An 8,731-nucleotide genomic window follows, 5' to 3' on the forward strand; every position below is an offset into this window, starting at 1 on the left:
ACGCTAGGAAATCCTGTCAGCCTAGTTGCATCAGGAAAAAAAACAAACCCGACATGTAAATATGACATAACCAGTAATGGTTGATATTTTTTTTTTCACCCAGTAATGAGCACTGTGGTTATACAGTATTTTTTCCCTGGACTAGTAGTTAAAAGACAATAATCTGTTTGGGTGCTCTGCGCTATGGGCATTGGACATTCATGTCATGATGATGATGTGGCAGCCTAAATTGTTCTTATGCTAATCCTTAACAGAGGTCCAGGCTTTTTAAGCCAACCCCTCCTTCTCCTTATGTACCTTTATTTTTTCCACTATGATTGACTAAAGGGCCATCTTCTGCTAGGATGGATTTGTTATGTTGTGTGTGCACATATGAGACAGAGTGCATGCAGAAAAAAAGGTTGGGTAAAATGGGAGTGTAAGGGAGCTCTCTACAAGACTGTTTTCTGCTTTGTTAGATGTAAGAGAAAACCAGTCCCTCTTTTTTTTCTTACCTTTACTGGTCAGTTCCTTATTTGCACACAGCACAGCGGAGCTGTTTTCTGGGGAAGCTCTGGGGCAATGCAAGTGCTGTGTACTCATTATAGCTACACTGGAGAGAAAGAAAATACTACAGTGACTGAGGAATGGGAAAGCCCAAAACCAGTTTTCCATACTGTGTAATGCGGATCATTCAGGCTTCCTAGTAATTTTGATCTACTATATTAACAAGCAGACATTAGTGCCTCTTCAGTGCACGTAAGTGCGGCCTTCTCTGCATGTGGGAGGTTCATTGGAATAAAATATATGTGTTTCAGACTAACGGCATGAAAAACACTCCATGGAAACTGTGAAAAATGCCCACCAGGAAACCTGAGACATTGCAAGCAGCACGCTGGGCTTTGGGAAGCTCAGAGGAGCCGCTTGCACCCTTGCAATAGCAAAGCATTGTTCGGTGTATGCTTGTGACCATGGTGAGCTGTGACCTGCCTACATTTGGTCTGTATTTTAATCAATTTGGATACATACATGGATGTCAATCTCTACTCTTTTTCACTGGCACAAAGGTTTGATTTATGATAGAACAATAGTAAATTACTATTTTGTAACAGAATTCTTAGAAATTCTGCTTTCTAATTGAGTGTGTGCGCCATCGTGGCAAGTTGTTTAGAGGTGAGGAGCAGAAGGAAGTAAAGCATGAAAGAAAAGACGCAGATGTCCTTATATCAGACAGAACTGTGAGTGTTTATGCTTTGGGTTTGATTGCTCACTGTATGATGCAGAACACAACAAAAAACACCTGCTAGTGGAAAGATGCTGTACTCAAAGTGTTTTACTGTGGAATGAAAACTTTTCACCTCTTGTTTGAATACTTCCTGAACTTTTGTATAGCATTTGCTCGTTCCATGTTAAGATGTTCTTGCTTTCCATCTACAGTGACTTAAAAATCTTTACCTTCTCCCTGGAACTGAATGTTCCCTGGTGGAGGGCACCAATCAGTTGTGATTTGCTTTTCACAGCAAGCAGTTAACAAACCTGAAAAAAACACTTTTAAAAGTCATATAAGCTTCTTTACTCATTTGCATAGGTGTGACATCCCTATCAATGACCTTTTGCAGCAGACATCATTACTCTAATGACTTAGTGTCATAGTAACTTAGTATTTTCCAAATGTGTATTGGAGTATTTTTTGGGATTACAGGGGAGTGGATGCTTTCAGTTAACTTCCTGGACTAGCAAAAAATAAAAGATACGGGCTCTAGAGTCTCACAAGGTGGTGAAGACACAGCAGTCGTTATCTGTTGGCCTGAGAGGTACACTGCCCACCTCTGAGTTCTACAGAAAGAAATGTCATGTTAGAAATTGCCAAGACCATGCACTTTTAAATTAGAAGGCTAAAATTGACACAAATAAACAGGATTTAGCAGTGTCTTCAGGAAATGGGTATTATGCTCTTCTACGCTTATGAGAATACCTGCTAGCCTGCTGTTTAAATCTTGGTAATCAAACTATGTGGATATTTGGAATGAAAAGCAGTACACAGAAAGCTTTAAATTGAAGAGGAAGGCTCTTCCAGGTATAAGTAACCAGATAGTAACTTAATTTTAAAACGTTTGATTCAGCAACTATTAATCCTGAGAGTTGCGTTCCCCACTCAGCTCCCCTTTCCTTCTCTCTACTTGTACACAAACAAGGACCAGATTTGCAAATACAAATTCAGGTTGCCTCGTCTGCCTACCTGTGTGTCCTGTTGTGGTAGGCATTATTGCAGGCTCTGAGGATAGGTTCATGGGTTTATCTTCCCACAAGGCTCCTGGCTGCCACTGTGTGCAGTCCGTCTTCCTGTGCAACAGTGACAAAGATATCTGCAGGAACCTTGCTGCGCTGGCAGCAGAAATAGGTATGCCAATAAGCAAGGCAGGTTGTAGGAAATACATCATCCCCAGTCTGCGAGGCAGTGCTGCCCTGCTACAGATTGCTAGTGCAGTGGTCCACAGATCACTTGGATACACTTTCCATTATTTACAAGTCATTACTCAGGCGGTCTCTTTCTGGGTGCTTGACAGAAATCTCTGAGCTTTCATCAGCAGACCTGCAGTATTCAGAGCTGCAAGTGGTGGCAAGCAGCAGGTCTTGAATATATAAAGTGGTATCTAAGTAACTGGGTTAGATAAGAATAAATCAGATTTCACAAATTCAGTTCTTAAAGTGAGTTGATGCATTTGACAGTTTATGCCTTTGATCTCTATGGCTCGTATCTTCCATCTTTGCAACGTGAATAGCACCATGTTAGTTCCCAGACATACAGAAAAAATACTCGTTACTTTTCCCAAAGTTGGCAGGCATAGTGGCAAAAGCTCCAATAAGAAAGTCCACAAGAAAACGAGTTCTATATTTTGTGCAGAATTTCAGTGATATGCAGTAAATAATTCATGGGCTTCCCCACCAGACTGATTTTGAGTGTTTATCCAGTCAGAGGTATCATGCATCACTCCCACAGATTAAAGCCGTAGGTAAAGGATAGCAGACTAAACAGGAACAGGACAAGATTTAGCACGTGGTTATGGTATTGCACTGGCAAACTTAATTTGTTAACTTGTGTAACTTAATTTCTTAACTTGTGTAAGTTTGAATCTGCAGGCGTTAGGGATTTATTCTTGGGCTTACATCTGAGTCATGACTTTCTGCAGTGCCTCCCGGCTGAGATGGTCGCACGGTGGCAGCCTGTCCCTGCAGGACTACTGTGCAGCACGGTGAATACGTGATGCTCTCACAAAGTGCTGCCCAGTGGTTTGTTGCTCAGAGTCTGTCCCTCCCAAACTTTGTTCTCGGCAAAATTACCACCTGGTTACAGCTTTTGCTGTATGATGACAACTGTGGAAACATAAATATGTGTCTGAGAGCAGTGTGACCTGCAGCGTGTGAAGGCAGCATGACTGACTTGTCACGTAAGTTACTTAAAGTACAAAAGCAATCTCCTTGTGCCATTAGGTACTTTATACCATAGCTGTCAACTGTGGCAAACATTCAGCACAGCTTTGCAGCTTCCTGAGAACTGGGCATGTTTCAGTACTTGTTAAACCTTGGTTGCTGTGAGCTGGATCTCACACACAAATGCCATCCCTCCAGTTTTTTTGTATGTTTGACCTGAGCCCCAGCTCAAGAACACATGGCAGACTTGTGAGATTCAGCCCTCTTTGATGGAAGTAATTTTCTCTTGATCTGCAGTTTTAGGATGTGCCGTTGCTGAAGAAAGCAGTAACAAACATGGTGGGGAGGGTATCAGAGCACTGAGGAATGCAATGGCCAGGGCAGGGTTTTGCGCTTAGAGCCTACATGATAAGTAGCACTAATTTCAGCTTTTTATGGCTTGGTATATGGTTGCCTTATCCCCTTTCTGACCAAATTCTCAAATTCTAATATGAAAAAAAAAAAAAAAAAAAAAAAAAGAGAAAAAGATTTAGGTTTCTTATACAATTCAGCTTGAAAAATAAATGTAGCTACTAATAGTAACAATTTCCCTAGTTTGCTGAACCATTACCACTGACTATTTGGTGGGAAAAAATTGCTCCATCACATCTCTAAAATGGTATTTTTTGGCACAGTTCCATAGAAGAAATTTGCTCTACATCTTCTGTGTATTTTGTTAAAAGCTGTACAATGAAATCGCACTGAGCTTCACTCGCAGTATGTCGTGTGCTTCATGTGTAACTAATTGATAGGAAACAGGAGTAGAAAGGAGCTGCAGAAAGGAGCATTCAGCAAATATGCCTTCAGGACCAGTTGTATTTAGAACCCCCTAGTGCAGCTCCCACATTGACTCCCATGCAGTTCTCTCAGGTACTTCTCCAAGTACGTGTAAAACAAAGGCAGCTGGATGCTTCTTTAGGTTTTCCAGCCACCATGTCCAGAAACAGCAAGAAGTTCATAGGTTTTGCTCGGATAAGTGTCTGCCACTGGAGGTGATTGAAAATCCTCCCGTACACTGTTAGCTCCCATCTTTTTTTGTGCCAGTAATGCTTAGCTATGCAGATGAATCCACATTTTTCACAGGTATCAGAACGGACTTTGAAGAGCAGTTATAGTGTAAATTTTGCTAACAAATTTTGATAAGTCACAAAGAAGAAAAAATATTTTCACATTTAAGAATTAAAGAAACAGGTAAAGCCATATCAGGGTGCTAAAACTCCAGGGTTTACTAGCATCTACTTTACATAGAAAATGCAAATTTTCTTATTTCAGCTTTGAACTGGACATTTGGGTGTTTGTTGTTGGTTGTTTGGTTTTTTATTAGTACATTACAATGAGTCCACACAAACTATGCACTGTATAATAACATGGTCTTTCAAATTTAAAAGTGTGTCCTAATGTGCAATTAGATAACAAACTTGCTTTTGAATTGCTCAGCAATGATCTGATCCCCACAACTTTTATCACTAGTACATAAGTGGTCTTTCAAAAGGGTTCCCATGTGTGTTTGAAGATAAAAATGGCAAGATAAAAATCAACAAACCCTTCTCTGTACCATGACTCACACTTAATCCTAAACCTCTCTAGCATGACAGACATCAATGACCTAAACGTTCTGACAAAACACAAATAAATCCAGCTTTGGCAAGCAAGAAGCTGTTGCAACTTACTGCGTTGATCTGTAAATTCTCATTAACTACTGCAGTGCACTGCTTAATTAGAAAACTCTACTTAAACAAGGTGCTTCCCAAGGAATCAATTTACACCTAATGATACTTGTGACAAGGACAGCTGCTTAATTGGGATGGTAATTTCACTTAATTGGGACACCTTCAGGTGACGTGGGTGACAACCTGCACGTGTCAGTTCAGTGCATTCTCCTTGTGCAGTTGCCCCCCCCTGCCCTCACTTACAGCTGGTTCAGTGCAAACTACCCGACACTGCTTCCCAGTGGATAGCAGCCGCCTTCCTATCACTCTGAAGGACTTCCAGTGTGACAGACTGCTCAGAATGGTGCTTGATACAGCACTACCACAGGGAAAGCCAGTTAGCTGCTTCTCCAGCCTAATTTTAATGAAAATATCCAGCCCCTAAAGTAGCCAAGATTCTTCCACCTTAAAAAGGCTTAAGAAAAGATTAGTGTCATGTCTTTGAAGTCTTAAGATGTGCAATTTCATGTTGTTCATTAAAAAGCTTAGTCTTAACTGGGACAATTGCTGAAACTAAATTAAACACATGCACGCCAAGGCCTCTAGCTGAGATTGAATAACCAGTATTTAACATTTAATACCTAAACAAAATTATTATCACATAGAACGCACAAGGATAGAGGATGGTCTGCTGGCTAAAACAAGAGCTGTGATTACAGAAAGCTTGTGTTTTCCTTTTTACATTAATTTTCTATTGCAGTATGAAGTCTCTGGTACATTGTTTTTGTAAGATGCAGCTTTAATAAGAGAGATGGAAAATTCAGTGCTTTCAAGCAGGTTCAGATTGTCTGCCATTGCACCTGTATGAAAATAAGAGTGTGCAGCTGGAGGTGCTGAAATTTGCTTGCTGCTGGGAAGTAGTTGGCTTTCTGTTGATGCAGTTATCATAGAATGGGTTCAGTTGGAAGGAACCTTAAAGCTCACCTTTAAAACCACAGGCAGGGGCACCTTCTGCAAGACCAGGTTGCTCCAAGCCCCGTCCAGCCTGACCTTGCACACTGCCAGGGATGGGGCAGCCACAGCTTCTATGGGCAACCTGGGCCTGGGCCTCACCACCCACACAGAGGAGAACTTCTGCCTAAGATCTCATCTCAATCTCCCCTCTGTCAGGTTAAAGCCATTCCCCCTTGTCCTCTCCCTACAGGCCCTTGTCAAAAGCCTCTCTCCAGGTTTCTTGCAGCCCCTTTAGGCACTGGGAGCTGCTCTAAGGTCTCCCCTTAAGGAGCCTTCTCTTCTCCAGGCTGAAGAAACCCAGCTCCCTCAGCCTGTCTCCAGAGCAGAGCTGCTCCAGCCCTCACAGCATCTTTGTGGCTTCCTCTGGACTCGCTGTAACAGCTCCACGTCTCTTTTGTGTTGTTGCCTAAGAGCTGGATGCAGGACTGCAGGGAGGTCTCCCCAGAGCTGAGCAGAGGGGGAGAATCCCCTGCCTTGGCTTGTTCCTCATTATGCAGCCCAGGACTATTGTACAGACCCGAATTTCAGAGAGCAGAGATTATGGCTGACACTGAATTAATCCGTTTTAGCTTGTACTTGCAATTAAACTGTGTTTGGCTATTCCCCCATCAACAAAGCTTTTTTTTTTTTTTTTTTTTTTTTTTTTTTGGGGATAAGGATCAAATAAAGGAGAAGAGGAAGGAGGCACCTACATATTCTCTTCATTGGCCTCAGCTACAGAAGCAGAGAACACTCAACATCAGTGTAGACATAATGTGAGCTATCCAAATGTTAGAAAAAATTACCAAATTGCTTTTGAGAGAAGCTGTGATCTTTTAGAACTGATGCCACATACACCAGCTATCACATCAGTGGTGTATAGCACTGCTTTCTTATTGCCCTCATTGAAAACTTACCGTAAACTAGCAACTTGTCATATTTGCAGACAGCTTTAGGAGAGCCTTCCCAGCTACCTTATGTGGTTTTATTCATATACAAGGGGATCAGTGTCACAGACAGATAAAAGGAACATTGCCTTGCTTTCAAAAGTGAGACAGAAACATTGTAACATTAGGGAAACAGCAGGAGAGGAAGCAACTTAGAGTATGCACTAAATACCTCTCATGTGAAACTTAGCCTGCACCCCAGCATTTTAGAAAACTATCCTGGAGGTTTTACTTGAGAAAAAACCAGCCTATCGAGGATTTCAAGTTTTTGTCCCAAAGAAAGGAGATTTATAAAATCTTGCTGGGGGAGAAGATCTTACTGTTGTTACCCTTACCGCCTCAAACAACACCTTGCAAAACCTGCTGCCACAAGAAACCCAAAGCCTGCTTTTCAAGATCACCGCCAGCAGCAGCCTATTACAACACCTGCAATGACGATACTGAAAGCCATCTCATGAAGCCTTGCGACAATTACAGCAGCGTGCACTGTGCTCGTAATACAGCAGATTAATCGTGCTCTGGTCCTCGAATGAGACCCATAAATCAGCACGATGACGTTATACAGTGATTCACACTTGAGGTATGACTCATGCGGCTGGAGTAATTGTGTGGCAGGTCACTCAATGAGAGAGCACATTACAGGATTGAGGGCTGCTGTTTTATGAATGAGTAAGGGAGCACGGAGAAACAAGATAATCAGTACAACAGATCAAGTACCTGCCCCGGCTAGTTTGCATATTTAATGTGAGACACAGGTTTCCTCTCAGCTCTGACCAGGTTTTATTAAAGTAAATACTCTGCAGTTTTATTATACAAGTAAAAGTCCTCTTTAAGCTTGATTTTGTACATGTATGTAAATTATGAGTCTTTTAAAAAAAAAAAACCTTGTGACATAGCAAAATATTTTTCCAGCTTCTGTACAAATTAGCTCTTTTTTAAATCTTTTTCTGGTAGAAGGCATTGAATTTTTTACTGCATTAAGTGGCCTGTGTAACTTTTACAAAACTGGTATAAAACCACCTGAAATATGCAAAAATTCCAAAGTGCACTCCAACAGCTAATGCTTTGCAAATACTTTATTACACAAATTACATTCAGCTTCTGAAAATAGTGTTCTAACAGTGATACCATCTGAAAATAAGACATCCCAGAAACACATCAAGTTTGGAAGGAGAAAAAAATTAAATAGAGACTTTTTTCTTTCCTTCAATGCAATATAACGTTACTGATTTTAAAAAAATAGAAGAAGATTTAGCAGCTTTATTTTCTTGTGGCACTGTATTTTCTCTGTACTGCAACAGGTTAAGGACATTGAAGAGGAAAGGCACAAAACAGAAATTGGCAACTGAATAGTTACAGGAAAAGTATTTTGATGAAGCAGGTAGTATGACCTATTTACAAGATCCCCAGTTTAAAATGAGAAAATACTACTGCTTTAAATCAGTGCTGCAATTAGAAGACTTTGCTTTATTAAGATGCTCACATAAAAACAACAGCACTGTTATGGAACTTTCCTACACTCCTCTACCTAAAAACCAGGACTAAAACCAAACAAAAGCTAAAGGAACCAGTGTACAGCCCCACACAGACTAGTACATTACAATTAAATACACAAAATCTTAAACGTGCTTAAGGGAAAAGGAATATGACTTTTTGGGTTGGATCGTATAATGGAGAACTTAAAGGCTGGTT

This window comes from Psittacula echo, assembly GCF_963264785.1.
Source record: "Psittacula echo genome assembly, chromosome: Z".
Taxonomy (NCBI): domain Eukaryota; kingdom Metazoa; phylum Chordata; class Aves; order Psittaciformes; family Psittacidae; genus Psittacula; species Psittacula echo.